The sequence below is a fragment of the Hipposideros armiger genome, unplaced genomic scaffold, assembly GCF_001890085.2.
Source record: "Hipposideros armiger isolate ML-2016 unplaced genomic scaffold, ASM189008v1 scaffold_67, whole genome shotgun sequence".
NCBI lineage: Eukaryota > Metazoa > Chordata > Mammalia > Chiroptera > Hipposideridae > Hipposideros > Hipposideros armiger.
In genome coordinates, this window is record NW_017731417.1 from 664,669 (window position 1) to 683,410 (window position 18,742).

At 38.8% G+C, this 18,742-nt stretch overlaps 1 long non-coding RNA gene across 1 annotated transcript in view; it reads right to left on the minus strand.

The window, feature by feature from the left end:
- Positions 1 to 290: 290 nt before the first annotated feature.
- Positions 291 to 18,742, minus strand: part of LOC109382651 (uncharacterized) — a 229,038-nt gene continuing 210,586 nt past the window's right edge. The window contains exons 2-3 of the long non-coding RNA XR_002123955.1: positions 1,793 to 1,876; positions 291 to 359 (exon numbers count right to left, since the gene is read on the minus strand). This is a non-coding gene — a long non-coding RNA (uncharacterized LOC109382651). The remainder of the gene's footprint in view (positions 360 to 1,792; positions 1,877 to 18,742) is intronic.

Here is an 18,742-nt window from a genome sequence, read left to right on the forward strand (position 1 = left end):
TCAACCATGCCACACCTCTGAAAAGTAAAGCTGAAATAGAGGGTGAGGGGCTTTGGATATTCTGGTTCTCTGCCACCTGATCACCCGACTATAGTCTCACCTATAGCCACCATCTGCCCAAACACAGTGATGGATGTGCAGATATTAACACACTGGTAATCTTTTTAGCCCAATCAGGGTCGGCAGTGTGTGTAATTAATTAGTCATACAACCTGCCACAGGCTCTGTTACTGAACTCAATGCATGGAGGCAGAGGGGTGTAAACAGGAGTTAGACAAGAGTGTGACTTACCAGTTGGCTCTCTTGGAAGGAAAGAAGGAAGTCAATCACATATCCAGCTGGTTTACCTTGCTCTTTGACTAAAAGTATTAAACAAGAAACCCTTGCTTAAGATTTTTCAATCATCCATTTTTTAAGTCAAAATGTTTGAAACTAACTAACTAGTCATAGACATATAACTTAATAATCTTTTTTTAATAATAAGCATATGTTATGATTAATTTTTAGTACTTATATTTGTGCTTCTTTGCCTATCAAAAATCAGAGATGACTAATGTATTTGACCAACTTAAAATTGGTAGAATTTGTAATTATTTCTACAGTGTGTTCTGTTGCTTACACAGGTATATAAATATCCAATGCAATGGCTGGTTTTACAGATAAAAACACTTTTCCTTTTTCTGTTGAGTAATGATTTCTTTAAAGACCTCAGATCTGTTGATCACTCAAAGTTAAGTTTACAGGTTTGTTGCAACAAGGAAAAACACCCTTAATAGGGTCAAGTGGGAAAATAAAAGAAGATGCTTATTAAAAGGTCCAGACTGAATTATTTTAAGACACAGCAGAATTTATGACATAATATTGGGTTGTCGGAAAAGTCATGATGCATTTTTGCAACAAAAAACATAGAAAAAATATGTCATGACTTTTCCAACAACCCAATAGCCTTGGATTGGTGGGAACAGGAAAATGAGTGTGAAAGCAAGCTTTGATAAGCAAGGTATTAGTTTTGGTAAGCAAGCCCTTTTAGTTGGTTGATAGTATTATCTTCCCAAAGCAAGGACCTTACTAAGTTTTGTTGCATAGTCTTGGTACTAGTTAATATTAAGTACCAAAAAATATGCCTGACCCCAATATCGTTTAACATAGAGACAGGAAATTATGTTTGTTTGAGTCCTTTTTTCTCTTTCCCTCTTCCCTCTTTCCCATCTCTCCCTTCCACTCTTCCTCCCTTTCTTCCTTCCCTTAAGGGGGCTGTGGAATAGTGGGCTTCTTTCTAGCTGGTCCTAATGATCTTTGAAATCTGGCAAATCTGTGCCATCCAAATGCATTTGGCAGAGGCCACTGGCATGCTTTTTCAACTACCCTCAAGTCTGGACTCACCACATCCTTGGATCATCATCTGAAGAAAACATTTCTTTCTGTTCTATCAGGTTCTGTCTGGAGAATATCAGTCCTCCCCCTTCTCTCCATTTCTCCATGAATTATGACAAAAATCAGTTAGCCAACTAAGTCCTTTTTGCCCCAAGTGGTGGGATATAAAATAGAAACAACAGCGTCAAAACATTGGGGAATATGAGATTTGTCTTCAGCTCTCTACACTGGAATTCATCTATGGACCTGCACAGAGAAAATACTTTGCAATTCAAAAGACAAGGCTTGTAAAATGACTCTCCAATGCCCTCCCTCAGGCAGTACTAGAACTGCATGTAGTGCTGAAGCTGACCCCCCATAGTTGGAGGAAAGCAATTCTGCCAAGGACAAAAAGAAAGAGCTGGGGACGTCTGCTTACCGTTCCCCTTCTTCCTCAGGGCTTCACTTCTGCTCCACCCAAGGATGTCAACCATTCCATGCATTTCCTGGTGTGTCACTGAGGCTGTGGGGCATACATATTTTCAAAGGTCAGCAAAGTACAGCCCAGGGTTCCAATCCAACCCACTTCCTGTTTTTGTGAATAAAGTTTTATTGGAACACAGCTACAGCTATTGATTTTATGTCTTGTCTATGGCTGTTTTCAAACAACGGTGGCAGAGTTGAGTCATTGCAACACAGCCTGTATAGTCTGCAAAGCCTAAATTATTAACTCTCTGGATCTTGATGGTAAAAGTTTGTTGGTAAAGAAAAGGAAAAGGACCAAAGATAAGCCTGGTTTCAACATGTATAATCTCAGCTCCAATTCCTCTGCTCAGAATCATTCCCCTCCCCTACCTCCCATATTTTCAGACATGGAGCAAAAGGCTCTCAAGAATATACTCAGAAATCAACAAGGGTCCAGTTGATGATAGATATTACTAACAAGACATGCATTTTTCTAAGAAAAGTTCTCCATGGAAATTGTTTTGCAACACATATAAGGAGGGCTAAGATACAGGATAACTTCCTTCATAGCTAAACTTATATCTTTTGTTCTGCTATGCAGTTTCCCAGACTGAAATTAGGTCCTCAACTACTTACTGCAAAGGACTCCCCAAAGCATTCTTTATGAGATTGCTCACTGTGAGGCAGGGGCTCTTCTAAACACTCACAGAGAAAACACAACTTCAAAAAGACCTTGGCAAGTAGATAAGAATAAAATCAATACATATCCCTATATACAATGTTGCCCTTCAGAGAGCATTAAAAACCTGTTGAGTTGCTTGTCCTTACTGCCTGCTTGCAAAGCATATTCAATTATTCATTTTATTCATCTGACTGACCACTTAAAAACTATGTAGTCAGTGCTTCGGCAATAATTTCATTTCTATGTGTTCCACCTGGTTATTTGTGTGTGTGCGTGCTATTAATTAATGACTATGGAGAAGCCTATAAATGTCAGCTTTCAGTAGCAGTGGTGCTTGAATCTATTACTCATGAAAGCCAGCATCTACAGTCACTGAGTAGGCACAAAGGGATACGTATTGATTTTATTTTTGAGCTTTAATTTCTTTCCACCGAATCCGAATGAGCGGATTGCATTTGAAAAACCCTCACAGAGCAATGGAACATAATGAGATACACACAACCATTCCCCAGGTGGTGGGCTCAGCCTACTGGCTCACATGTTGGAGGCTTTGTGTGTGCCACTGATGAAGAATCAACGAAAAGCCATTCAGGGCATTTAAAAATGGCAGGCAAATCTTCTCCAAGCATTAGCGTCTTATTAAATTGGCACAAGGGGATTAAGGACCTCCTGTTTTTAAAACCTAAGGACTCAGTAACACTCTGGATATGGTTACATTTGTTTGATTCAGCCTTCATGAATTCAGAACATCATGAATCTGGCGTTAATAAGACAGCAAAATGGCTCCAGCTGGTGAGTGGGGCCATCCAGGCTGTAGTGTGGCCCTATTGATGGATTCAACCTGCAGCTCGATAGGATGAGGTGAGTATTGGATGCACCTCTGTGCTCCATCTATTTAATGGAAATTAGAAAAACCAGATCACGCACCTGTCTGGACCAAGATCTATATAGAGAAGTAGAAGGAAAATTCCTGCTTCTTTTGAGAAAAATGAAATCCCTTAGCTACTGTATGTTCTTGGTGTCAGATACAGAGAAATTAAAAAAAAAAGTGAAGTGGATTGAAAGGAGAATTGTATTAAGACCGCTGAGGCTTAAAGATCTGGAATCATTTTATTTAACAAATATTCCTGTAGTGCTTACAATCTGCTAATTGGTATTATATTTTATAAAAGTTAACGTGTTTAAACAATAATTGGATCCAGGGACTATTGTTGCCAGCCCTGTATTACAAATGAGCAAACAGAGGCACGAAGTACTTCAGCGCAAAGTCACCCAGCCAGTAGGTGGCCCCTATTCTGCATTTAGGCATCTACACCTAAAGCTCAGCTGTCTCTTGCCCCTTGAGCTGCCATGTCCAGGGCACCCTTTCACAATGGAGGATACCCAGGTAAGGACACAGTGGGAAAACGCTGGGTGTATCCATGATTTTTAAACTCATTAGCTATGTTGCCTTGAAAAAGTGGCTCCCAACCTGGGGACAATCAGAATCACCTGGAGAGTTACTTTGGCTTTGTTTGTTAATTAAAAAAAAAAAATCATTATCACCACTGACTCAACTCTCTGAGAATTAATTCCTAGAAATTTGCATTTTTCAGAGATCCACAGGAGAATCTGAGGCCGCCAGAGAAGTGTTTAGCAATTGCTGAAGTTTGGCTCCCCAGAACATCGCTGCATAACTTGTTCCTGCCCTCAGATGAGTCTCTTCCTAATGTTCTGCCCAATCATGACCTCAGTTCCTATCTGTAAAACAGGGCCTTTTAGCTGTACAGAGCCTCGAGTTTCTCATCTCTAAGGCAAGGGGCTTTTGTAACCTTGTTAACACATTTCCCAGAAGAAGCAAGAAAACTGGGTTTTGCCCTGAATGTGGATTTTGAGGAAAGGGCGAGTAGTGCGGGGACAAGACATACAGGAGAGACAGTTTTAATGGCTCACTGTACTGCTCCCAAATCTGAAATTTTCAAAATGAATTAACATGGGCATCTGTGCCACCCAGGCGCACAGGCAGGAATAAGCCCAGTGGGGGCTGCGTGTTGTCAGCTGGTTTGTTTAACTGATTTGCTCACCAAGGGGATTGAAATGTTGACAGAAAAAATCAGTCGGGTTCCATGCTGCCCATACTTCTGTGTACAAAAGCAGCCCACAGAGTTCTTCGAGACAAAACTTTCTAAAAGCAATAAAATGTGTGCTTGAGCATGGTTAGATTTGTTACAAATAAAATCACCACTGGTACCATTGTGGCAGTGACAGATGCGAAGGCAGGATTATGTAGTGGGAAGGATGACAGCTTTGGAGGCTGCTCGTCAGAAAAACTAGCTGGCATCGCTGAGCCTTCGTTTTTCACCATTTGCAAAATGAAAATAATACCTGCCAAAAGACTGCAAACCACCTTAAAAAATAGATGGGGGTTAATATGTGTCATTCCCTGTTTTATTTGAGAAACACAATCCACCATCTCTTTGCTGGAATGATCATGGTCTTTCATATGCGTCGTTCTTCAGTGGTCATCTTCGCATCCCATTTCTGCATGTACAGGAGCGGCTCTTCTTGTACAAATAAGTTCATTTATTCACTTAAGAAATACTTTTTATCCCAAATAATTGTCCAAGTTTGTCAGTTTACATTTGTTTATAATACTTTTTATGGGCTGAAAAAAGTATCTTAACAGATAGACCATGTGTGGTTTTATCCATTGCTTTTTAGAATTCTTCTGATTCCTAATCAGATAAAAGGTTGATCTGTGTGTCCTTCAAGGTGTTGTTGGGTGCTTTCATTTTTCTCATTAACACATTGTTCCATCTAATACCAATTTTGTTACGTCATGAAAGGTCAGGATATTATTCTTTTGTTAATATTTGATGTTTGATCCTGCAAGTTTAAACATATACTTAACACACTCATATCTCAGCCTATGTCACGTTGGAGAGTCTTTGGTATTGCCCAGCACCCCAGAGTTGGATCTGAGTGTATCTCAAGAAAATTATCTTCCAATTTATTCTTTGAATTTGCATTGCTCGTAAAGGTCAAAAGGGTATATACACACTTTACATCTTTCTACACCCATGAAATAGCTGTGGGCTGGAAGGATCTTACGGAACATTGCTTGATTGTTATCGGTAGAGGCAAGACTAGAGGTGGTATTTGCAAAGAAAAAGACAACACAGAGGAAGTTAGAAATGAGGGAGTATAGACCTTACTCTTAATGTGATGATGAAGAATCCCAAATTCAAGAGCAAGGGAGATATGAAAACAAGGCCTTCAGAAAGGCGGTAAACCTTGAGCAAGCCTGTCTGATAAGTACGGTCTGCACTAAATGTCAACAGTGGCCAGTGCTCTGGAATTTGAACAGAGTAGATTAAAGCAATCCATATAAAATGCTATTTAAACATGTTCTAGTTTAACATATGTTGTTAAACATGTTTAAATATATATGTTTAACATATATTTAAATAGCTAGTTAAACTCCATTTAACTAGACATTGAGCTGTGCCATTGAAAGAGACAATAAAATCAAGTTTTTCACTGCTATACTAATGTAATTTATATTCTGATTAAATTGTGCTTTAAATACGTCATTTGCATCTTAGAACAATCTTTATTTTTGTTAGACATTTATGTTGCATTTTATTAGCCTGGACTACCCTTACTAGGTATTTTCAGTTCTTGCTTTTAAAATAATTTGGACTTGCTGCTATGAATATTACTAGTACATTTGAAATAATAGTGGGTCAACTTTCTAACTCTTTCTGCCTTTGAAAATAGGTAAACACTTATGGTCTCAGATCATAGTGGCTTGATTTCAAGAAAATAAAATGTATTGTTGCAGTGTGGACTAATGTATACATATTTTTGTACAGTGGTCCCTCTTATTTATGGTTTCACTTTCCATGGTTTTGGTTACTGGCAGTCAACGGAGGTCTGAAAATAATAAATGAAAAATTCCAGAAATAAACAATTCATAAGCCTTAACTTACACACTGTTCTGAGCCGCATGATGAAGTCTCGTGCTATTCTGCTCCTTGAATCATCCTTTTGTCCAGCATGTTCACGATGTACATGCTCCGTGCCTGTTAGTCACTCAGCTGTCTTTATCAGACTGACTGTTGTGATACCTTACTCTCTTTCAAAATACCCTCTTGTACTGTACTAACCTTTTCACTTACAGGAGGCACTTTACAGTTTCTCTTTGGAATATCCAAATGGCCAGCATCATACTCTTTCAGGCCATTATTAAGTAAAATAAGGATTACTTAAACACAAGTACCTCTATACTGAGGCAGTTGATCTGATAACTGAGCTAGATGGTGACTCATCAGCAAGTAGCATGTATAGCGTGGCTACACTGGACAAAGAGATGATTCACGGCCCTGGCAGGACAAAGTGAGACAGCATGGGATTTTATCACTCCACTCAGAATGGCACGCAATTTAAAATTTATGGTTTATTTCTAGAATTTTAATTTAATATTTTTGGACCACAGTTGACTGTGGGTAACTGAAACCATGGAAAGCGAAACTATGGATAAGGGGGGATGATTATATAAGTCGTTTACTTTTTCTGAAGACTCTTTTCTTCTGCAAAAGTGGCATGTTACCACTACTAATTTAAGCACATTGAAAAATCAGTGTATGGCATATCCCTTTCTTAATTGGGGAAAAACCTCTATAGTTATTAATGCTGTCATTAAAATTGTGAGGATATGGGGAAGATGAATGTGAGAAATAGGAAAAAACACACAGAATTCTTCATTACCTGGAAAGTGCTCTTTTTTATTGTAAACTGGAAACTGACCTTTTTTTTTCTTTTTTCCTTTCTTTTTTCCCCCTTTCTTTTGCCAAGCTAGGAAAAATGATGTTGCTATTCAGCTATCCACTAGCACTTACTGAGTAAGTGGCTGCTAAAAGGATAGGAAATTAGAAAATGCAATAAATATGCAATCACGAGCTTTGTCATGATGTTAATTTAAGGAAGATTGAAGATCACCCCAGTATTCCGTTATTAAGAGTATATCTCATACCCAACCTGAAACACCAGTGAGAATTAGGAGATGAAAATAATTTAGGCTCAGAAGGGGCACTCTTGTATTCACACATCTCTCCCAGACCAACCAGCATGAGCACGTTTCCATTTAAGAATCAGAAGATGCATTTGATTGCAAACCACTCTCCCCTGCTACTCTAAATGAGAAATTGAAATAAACACCTATGCAATTTTTACAATTCTGGAAATAGTAGCATTGGGGCAGCAAGTTTCTTGTTATTTTCCTATTAGTGTCAATTTTGGAGGTAAACCATCCCATAATATTTGTAACAGGTCAGTGGCTAGAGTAATAGAGAAATTTTAATATATCCATTTTGCATTTCTTCTTTGGGAGAGTGGGGGAGCTGAATGTCATTCTAGCAATTCGCATTTTCTAACAAAAGCTACTGATATATAAAACTCTCATTTAACAGGGCCCTTTTCTCAGGGGAAATACACTTTAATGCTTTAATTCTGTTTATAACTATAATGGTATATCCTAAAGAATCATGGTCAACGAACTTGAACTTTTTTTTCTCCATTTTCTACACAACTAGTTTTCAGTTACAGACTGCAGTATTGTGCAGGTGTTAAGACAGGCTCTGAATTGCAGAGACTCATGTTGAGGGAGAGGTGGAATGCACAGGTTTTGATTTTACATACACTCTTCTCAGCTAAATAAGGAAAGTCTTGGTAGGGGAAACTAACCAACAGTCTGAGGCAAGCCCTTTCCCAAGTCCTCAGACCAATATAAACTAGGACTTGCAAGCTTGGTTTTCCCTGCTTACAAGTCAAATAAAATGATTTTAATGCCACAAGACCCGAGAAATCAAACTGAGTAAATGGAAACAAAGACTTCATAGTAATTAAATGTAAATTATACTTTTGGCCTCTAGTTCTTTTTGAAAAATATTTTTGGAAGGGTGGAGAGGAACAAATAGCAGAAAGGAGATGAAAGGTCCTTGTTAGTACTCCTCATACAGAAGAAAGTGAAATAAAATAAATATTCCAGATACACTTTTGAACCTAAGAGATTAAGCTATTTTGTACAGAACAATGTTTCAAAATCTGGGCTCAAGAACAAAGGAGATTTAAAGTCAAACTCCAGTTCTGCTACTTGTGAGTAATTGGGGCATGTCTCTTAATCTCCCTTAACTTCAAGTTCCTAAATTGAAAAATGAGGATAATAATAGCAATAATAATCATATTAATCATGCGTGCAATGTTGGGGACCATGTGGAATAATATGCATGAAATGTCTATCACAGAGCCTGACTCCAGTGGGCAGTTATTAGTTGATTTGGTTCCATTCCCTTTTCTGGCAACACAGCCTCTATTCCTTCAGGGGCACCTTGACCCATCAGTAACCCTGAGGTCAGCTAGGGGTGACATCACCTCCAGCCTTATGATCCCTGCTGAGATTTGGGGCTCCGTGAATGGGTGTTTGAACCAAGTCTAACCAATCAGCCAATACCTAGGTCTATTGTTTTAACAATCAGCTGTCATTTGGGTCCTGGTGTCAAACACCATTAAGTCTGAAGTTTCCGGAGGCTATTTTTCTTCATCACGGCCTTCCAACCCACCTACCAGGGCAAAGACAAGCAAAGAGACTGCCCTAAGGAAACCAGTAAGCCCATGGTTCCAGTTTTACCTTGAACTTCTGGGTTTTTTAAACCATCAATTGTTTGGTTTAAGCTAGCCTGCATTAGGTCTTTGTCACTAGCAGTCCATACTCAGTACTTATCAGTATTTGCTATTAACCTAATGGCAAAAAATTCATATCAGTAGAGATTTGAGAATGGAAATAATGAATCATATCTCTGAGCTACTATTAGTATGTGATCGCAGCCTGCGAGAGGACTGGTTGGAAGGTCACTTGTATCTGTGATATACTTGAAAACTTACACTGAACATGGGTTTCCTCATTTGCAGCAATTCAGGAAGCTTAGAAAGGAAACTTTGCAAGTAGAAAGATTGTCAGAGTTAAAATAGCTCTAGTCCGTGTCTTTATCCTAGACTTGGGCACTCCAGAGGTGAGACCCACTAAGTTACCTCTCACTTAAATTCTTCACTTGTCCCTTAAAGATCAATAATAACACGTGCTTTGTCTAGGGTACTTGCTATGTTTTTTTTCTTTCTTTTTCAAACTTTATATTATTTTTCAAGAAGTCTCAATTTTCTCTAAAAACTCTAAAATATGAGGATTCTTCATATATCTGACAAACTTAAGAAACAAAGTAATTTTTTTACAGAATAAAAAATGTTACTATCCAATGCCATTTAGTTCTTTGAAAAATTTCATAAGTTCCTGGTTTAAAATATGTCACAAGTTCCCAAGTGTTATAAAATCATGAAAGGAGGATTTTCTTAATTTTCTAAACTAAATAATTACGTTTACCAAGATAGTCTTTAAAAAGAAAAAAAGTTATAAGTCCATGAAAATCTATTGTTTTAAGGACAATTTATTATTTCTATAGCATAATGCTTAATTTTTCAAGTAGACCCACAAAGGGCTGTGTTTACTCCATGCAGTTGAGGATTATTTTCAGGGACCCAGGCTGAAGGAGACGCCATCACTGTAAACACATGTTTTCCCTGTAAAACATCTTTGTGTCTGGAACTCATCAGCTGACTCCTTACTCTTCTCAGCCCAGAAATGACACACATCACTTTCACTCACATTTCACTCGCATGAACCAGTCATATGGCCCCACTTTGATTGAAAACGGAGCTGAAAAATATAGTGTCTGTCTGGCAACAACTTTACCCTGTGTAAGGGAGCATAAATTTGTATCGGAATGCTAGCTTTTTCTACCACAGGCTAGTGATGCCTTTGGAACATAAAAGAGAAAATAAGGAGGGCCAGCCAAGTGGCTCAGTTGGTTAAGAGCTCGCTCAAGAGTTTGAGCTCTGAGCAACAGCGGTTCGATGCCCGGCCCAAGCTGAGCCGCCGCTGAGCTGCCAACAGGTGGCAGGATGGCTCAGCTGAAAAAAAAAAAGAGAGAGAGAAAATAAGTTTCAAATGATTACGCAATTGGCCTGCTCTCATTCTACTGCCAACTCAAAAGAGGGAGTAGAAGATGGCAGAACCTGCTGTGCGGGCTCACAGGAGTTGACTAGGCAGGGGTAAGAGTTTTCATTTCTGCTAAGGATTGGTGGGATCTGCTGTCCTCCAGCTGACATGAGGGGGCACTGCATCACAGGCCAGTTAACTTCTGGGTTTATTGTAGAGTGTCTACTGGGTTTCATGAAACTCACAATACAGGCCTAGGGCCAAAGATTGGAACAACAAGTCCTCTTACCAGAAGTTTACAGACCAGTAACCAGGCCATGAACAGAAACTCTAGGGTCGCTACAAATGGAAACTATTACTTCAGAAGTGTTTCCAGAACATAGAGGAGAAAATTATGACATTTCATTTCTCCATGGCCAACACACAGTGATGTGGGACTGCTGAAAATGATCCCTTCGCTGTTCTTTCCAGGAAAACGAGGACTGGCCATGAAGGCTCTAAGTTTTGCTTCCTTTCCTAGATGGTGCATATGATTTTGTCATGTTTTAAATTGCTAATTATTCTCTCTGATAGTGCAGCCTCAAACAACCTGCTGGAGGAAAAATAATGCAAGTTAGGTAAGTCTGTGCATTTATGAACCCATCTATTCATTCATACATGTTTACTGAGCAGTTACTATATGCCAGGGATCGCATTAATACTGGCAAAGCGAAGATAATAATAACACTAAAGTAATAGTAACACCTAATGTTTATATGTTTATAAAGGACCTAGTTCGTGCCAGGCCCTGTGTTAGAAGTGTTCTAAGCATTACAGACTTGATCCTTATAACTATTATGAATCATTTGCATAACTAAGAATTCCAAGCTTTAATGAGGCTGAGAGACAGATAATGACCAGAAGAGCAGAACTTGAAGTCACATCTGCTTAACTCTGAACCTCATGGTCTCAACTAATATTTAATAAATCCCCACTGACAAAAGAAAGCCCAAGAAGCTATATGCCTTTATTAAATATTGTCTTATAATTTTGAAGGAAAAGTGGGTAAATAAGTAGGTAATTGAAATAAATATTGAAGGTGCTCAAATAGTATCCCCCCCTCCTGCTTAGCCACTAAAGATTACATTTAGAATTCGATCCAAACCATAAGAGGAATGTTTTATTCTGTTAGTGCACATGGCAAGCTCCCCAAATATGCCCATATATCCTTAACAACATCTTTCTCAGCGATTGGCACATAGTGGGCACCCTATGGCTAATGAGTGAAGAACAGGAGGAGACTAATAGGAAAACAAAGGAGAAAGTTATTAACTCTACTTGGGGGGAATCAGAGAAAGCTTCATAGTGGTGACATTTGGACATATTTTTCATGGAGGAGTAATTTGCGAAACAAAATATATTTGTATTCTTGGGGGGAGGGTACTAGTTAACATGTCAAGTAGAAGACCAACATATAAAGCATGACACCATGACAATGCACTGTGCAGTTAGGTGACAGGAAGTGGGCACATGGAGCTGGTTATAAACAGGAGTATCAGGGCCTCATGTGAGAATCATACTACATGCTGATGAGACCGAAGAGGCAGAAGGGGAGAAACAAATGACAGGAGAAAGGCAGGGCAATTGTTCTTGAGGAGCAAAAAAGGGATGGGATTTAGTACACAAATATGGGGCTGTCTTAGGTCAGTTTAGTGCCAGCTAACTGTAATGGCAAAAGAGAAGCCAGGGGGTGGGCACACAGACTAGAGGCAGAGAGAGACAGTGATGGAGGGCTTGTGCACATTGCTTTTATTCTTTCAAACTTTCTTAGGTAAGCAGAAGCAACTTAACCTCACAGGAACTCGGAGTGGCTAAAGCATTGGAATGAGGATTTCTCTGATAACAGTTGTTATCGATAACGCCTCCTGCCTTCTATTCTTCCAGTTGTTTAACGTGTTCCTAGTTTATTCATTTCCGACTTGCATCTAGTCACCGCAGTGGTTTTGCAAAGTGATTTCAGCCACTGGCTAGACATCAGGCCTGGATAGTAAAATTTGTGAGATCAATCTGGAAAGGCGAGGCTACGCAGTAGAATCAAACTCTTAGTGGCTGAACACAACAGTATTTCTCATACATGTCACATGTCTGTCATATGTTGTCAAGGGTCCTTGTGGTCAGTGAGGCACCAGAAAGACAGAGAGGCCATCTTGTCACATGCTTCCACGCTTGAGGAGAAAGGAAAAAAGAACACATCACGCAAATCATGCACGGGCTCTGAAAGCTTCTGTGGTTTATTTCAATAAAAGCAAGTTTTCAATCAAATTCTGCCAAATAACATTTCTTAGCAAGCAAGCCGCCAAACTGTCAAGAAGACTTTTCCTTATAAGCTTGGGAAATCCCCACCTCTGTCTTCAAACATCAGGCAAGGAAATGCCTGGAACGAAAATTTCACTCCAAGACAGATACTATGATGTGTCCTGTAGAGAAATAGTTGGGTCAGGCGACTGAGGAATGCCATTGGAACCTTGGGGATCTAGACCACAAGTGCTGCTCTGAACTTATGTGGCAGTTGGGCTACCTGAATATTTATATTTCATTTCCAAAAGGACGGTGAACTACTTATAATTGTCCCAGTCAAAGCCATTTTTTTCACATCACTTATACTTCATGAATAAAATTATTTTAAAGAACACCTTGACTAAATATAAGCCTTCTTCTGTAGATTTCTATAACAATTTTTGCGGCTCCACAGAAATGAACATTCATTAGGGTACTTCGAATGCTACAGACCACCTCCAAGGGGGAAATGAAGTTAACTGAAACATCCACATACATTCCATTCTTTATAGTGAAGTATCAAGTACAGAAAATATAATATTTTACCTTTAAATACCTATAGATACTTAAGATAAGAAAATATCTTCTTATAGAAACAAAGAACAGTATCCTAACTAACATCATAATTCCTCAATATATTTCAACATTCAATGCATATTCAAATTTTTCTTGCTGTCCCAAGATGCCTTTTGTCCCTATGCTGTGCAAATCAAGACTCTATGGTGCATCTCACAGTTCTTCCAGGGTTCAACAGTCCCCTGGGTGATGACACTGCCTCGATAAAGAATGCATATTTATTTTATAGACTATCCCACACTCCAAATTTGCCTAAATGCTTACCCACAGTGTTATTTGGCTTATGTGATAGTTAACTACCGCTGTGTAACAAATTATCCCAAAATTTAGCATCTTAAAACAACAGACATTTATTATCTCATAGTTTCTTTGTAAAAGAAATCTGGGCACAGCTGAGCTGGGAGCTTATGACTCAGAGTTTCACACAAGACTGCAGACAATACATCAGCTGGAGGTGCAGTCAGCTCAAGGCTTGACTGAGGAAGGATCCTCTTCCAAGTTCATGATTACGGGCAGGATTCAGTTTCTCCAGGTTGTTGGGCTGAGGGTCTCAGGTTCTAAGGGCTGTGGGCACTCAGTTCCTTGTTGTGTAGGCTTCTTTACAGGGCAACTCACAACATGACAGCTGCTTCCATCAGAGTGAAAAAGGGCGAGAGCAAGCGAAATGGAAGCTAAATTCTTTATGTAACCTATAGTTAGAAGTGACAGCCTTTTGCCTTTGTTGAATTCTATTCATTAGGAGTCAATAAGTCTAGCTCACACTCAAGGGGCAGGGATGAAGCAAGATGCAAATACCAGGAGATGGGGATATTAAGAGCTTGCTTCTGTGTCCTCTGTAATTCCTACAAAATGAGAGTTAAATATAGAACCTTCTTAGATGAATGATAAATGTCTTTTAATAGGAATCCATGAGAGGTGATATTTTCTACTTTATGTTGTATGAAATCTGGAATAAATATGTAATCTTTCCACTACTACCAAAGCTAAAATTGATCACTGGACAAAGGTACGGCAGATGGATTCCTCCATTATGCTCCTCCCCTTCTCCCAAAATGTGATTGGTGGCTTTGTTTTGCTATCTCATAACTGTCCTTTCACAAAAATGGTTTTAGCATTATATGTCAGACATTACAAAGTACATTTTTGTATTCCAATTTTATTATTTAGTTTATATTTTTCTCGGGAATTCTATTAAGTAGAGCTTTTCCTTTTTGACAAATGGCTATTCTGCTACCATGAAGCATATTAGAACGGCAGGATAAATGTTCAATTCATTTCCTTTAATTACCTCTAAACTTAGTTTTCAGCATTCAGAGTTTGCTGAAGTCTAACATATCTCCAAACAACTCTGTCTCATTTAAAGTCCTCACTGGGTCCATTTTGTGATAATTCTCTGGGAAGAATAATTATGTTTTATCACTTCCTTTACTTGTTTTATGTTGTTATTGAAATTCCCCTTAATATCTGTGCTCTCCGGTCAATTTTCTTACCAAATCTCATACATCCCAATGTAAGAATGTACTCAGCTCATTTAATGCCACCTTTATGCCATGGCACTCCCAAGCCATGTCTTAAACATTTCAGTTATATCATTTATTGGACACTGGCTTGATTCCACAAGTTTATAATATCCTAGCCCTCATATTCAGTTTCAACTAGCGCTATCACTTCCAGTGTACATCTGGACTGGCCAACTCATGTTTTTTTCTGTATGACCTCAAAAATAACTTAGACAACCATTATCCATTAAAGTAAGGACACCAGGGCTATAGCATACCTGCCAAGAAATCATCCCCATAAAACCTCAGGATGGTCTACTAAAAAATTGCCCTAAAACTGACAATTTTTAGGTTAGTTATTACGAACTCTTGGCATTTTTCTTAGCGGTTTGTTGAAACCTAAATAATATGATGTACTTTCTCTAAAACACTATGACACTTGAAACAGACTGTGGTATTATTACAGAGCCTCCAGAAGTCAATGAATCTCTATTATTGTGCCATGGAGAGCAACAATGGGGCTTCACAGAGGGCTGGGATTTCCAGGGAGTCCCAAGCACATTGCAGTCCCCCTCTACCATGCATGTGTTATGGTGCCATCAAACACCTGTAAAATGTGAGTTAGATATATCTGGTCAGTTCTGAAGGTCATATATCCTTGAAATAGCCCAGCAAAATTTTTGTCCGGTGAATAAGTGGGGATGCTTATGGCACACTTCTTCCTACATTTCAGAATGACCTTCATATCCATCTTGAGTGTACCAAAATGGTAGTGGTTTACACTCGTCTTAATTTCTTCTCATTGCATGTGGCATTATCAAAGTGGGGAGTGTGGGGGACAATTATCTTTCAGTGACCCTATCCTATTAACTGCCAGTTAGCCAGACTGCTATCATAGGCACCCTGTTTCAACATAGTCCCTAGAGGAATTTTCCATTTATTCCCATTATATATGTTCATATCAAATTCTTATGATCCATTTACTGATTAAGGGTATCTAGATGAATCATTTTTATATCTGATTCCAATGTTAAAAAAAAACAAAAACAAAAAAACTTTAATTTCTTCATATCCTTGCTCAATTTTCTCATCAAGGAAAACTTTTTGGACCATGCTATCCCAAATTTACATCCCCAAACTGTCACTCTCTAGCACTTCAAACTTAAACACAATGTATGTCATATGCCAGTATGTATGTGTATTTTCTCTCCTACTCACTAGAATACAACCCCATAAGACCAGAGACTTTTCACCTCTTTGACTCCCTGCTTAGTTTCCAGTGTCTAGAAAGCAACTGGCACACAGTTCAGCACACAGCAGTATTTGTTAGATGAATAAAAATAATTGACTAAATAAACATGAATATCTACTTTTACATTTTTATTGAAATGGTATAGAAATTTAACATATCTGTTTTTGGGTCCCCTTGCTGCCAACATAGGGTGGTTTTGTATTTTACAGAATAAAGGCAGTTTCAAAAACTCTATTCTTTAGCATTTATCGTAAATCATAAGATAATTTTTACTTTTGATTTGTTAATGATCCTGGTCATCCCATTTCTAATACAAAAGCTACCTCCTGTTTGGTGACTTGAAGCAAGGCTAGCATTCTAAATAGAACAAACCCTCTGATTCCAAAACGTATGAAATTTGGCTACCAAATTAACATCAGAAACAAATGATAATTGAAGAGTCACAAATTATTACCTTGGTTCATGGGATGAGACCTGTTGTTATAAGGAACTAATTGGTAGGGTGTCCTTGACAACAGTTCACAACACGCAATCTTTGTCCTTTCTCTAGCATATGGGATTGTGTCTACAATGAACACAAAAAAACGAGCAGTTGTTGTGCTTGTGCAAAAGCCTGTGTGATTCGATGCTGTCTGTTTGTGATGAAGATGGAAGGGAATAGGACACTGATGTCACTGTGGTGGATCTGAGTCACCATAGCACATAGAAGATGTTTATAGATGCAACTTTTTAAAATGTTCCACAAACAGCCACAATAAAAGCAAGTGTCCAGCCTGAGTAGCCACAAACACAGGAATAGAGCCCACAGAGTAATTTTTTTCATTAGAGTCATTCATGACAAATGAAGGAAAACTTACCAATGGACACAAAGTTTGTCAATAAGCACTGTTAATATCACAACCATTCTCAAAGTCAGCATCTAAATTATTCCAGAAAGACAACATCCATTTCTTCCATTCTGTCTTAATATCCATTGACCTCCACCACCTCTTCAATTTCACTGGAAACGCCCCCACTTTGTGTGTGTGTGTGTGAGTATGCACACTGCATGCCAGCAGCTAGAGAGTGCTTCTGGTTGGTCTTGCTCTAATGGACAGTATTTAAGATACTTTAATAAGCTTACTTTCCTGGGCCAGTTAATTTTATTGTTAGAGGATTAATTCTTCAAAATACTTTTTCTTTGGCTGGGAAAAACTCCACTGGGGCATATCAGCTGGAGACAAACTCACTTTTCTTGGCAACCTCATAGATCTTTTGGCCTCTAGTGAAATTTTTATTCAATACATGTCTGGTGAGTGTTCTTTTGACCGCTGCTATGGGCATCATTATTTGTGGCAGCGTAGATTGCCCTCCTGATGGCCTCTCATTTAAATCCTTAACACAGGGTTGAAGCTGTGTTGCCCATTTTCTGCTAAAATCAGGACCCATGTGCTCTCTTAACTCTCCGTTAATAGGCTATTTCACCTTTCAAACATCAGGTCTGCTTCATGTGAGATGTAAAAAGCCAGTGACTATTCATGTCACTTGCCCATTCCAGCATTCATTTTTGTCCTGTGATGAGTTCTCGCATCTGAATTCCAATGGCAGAGGTCCCGTATCTTACACACAGTTCCTCCAGCTCTTTCAGTTGTATTTTGATCATCACCGTTGAGGAACAAATGCAGCTCTTCTCCCTCATAAGGTGTCAGTGACAGTAAGAAAACACAGATTTTGCTGCTTTTGACAAAGATCCCGATAATTTTCTCACCACTGTTGCCCAGGAATCAGCCCTCTGGGAAGCTGGTATTCAGATTTATTCAAATGTCTGAATCAATCATCACACTAGACTCTTCACTACTGCATTTCTAACACTTCAAGTTCACAAGTGGAGTCTCCTTGCTTGACCTCCACTCACTTGAAAGAACAATGCCTGAAAACCCAAATATACCCCTGATTCTCATATTTCTGTGAAAGAGTCTTGTAGTGACACTATCTCTGCTTGTTCCAGGCAATTTTAGATAGGTTTTATGCCTCAGAAAGTGCATTCTCTCCATTTGTTCCTTTGGAACTCCCTCTCTCACTGTTTTGACAGATCACATGCTCAACTTGGTTGATGAATTACTTAGTACCATCCTCAGTCCTTGCTCCAAAACTGTTTTTCTACTACTTAGAAACCTTTTCCAAGTATTTAACCATATAGACCATTCTTTAGATATCATCCAAAATCTGGAAAATGATGAGCTTTGGAGAAAGTTAATGTCTCTGCATTAACTACTGACATTCAGAGGGCCTAGAATTCAGGACATCACACTAATTGGCTATTTCTTTCCTTACATAGGACTTCCAGTATTAGGGTAAAACCAGGGGCCTCCTAATTAACTTAGTTACTATTGTAAGAACACTGCCCCTTATACACCAGAGTTTCTGTGTTGTCTTACAATGTATCTCAGGAATGTTTACATTAACAAGAAGTTTTCTTTAAAGCTTTACTTTCCTGGTGTAAAATGCATTGTTCAATAAGGGTCAGTGTTTGCAAAGTGGGGTCAGTGTTTTACTGGCTGTCTCTTAATAGAATGTCAAAAATTGGTCAG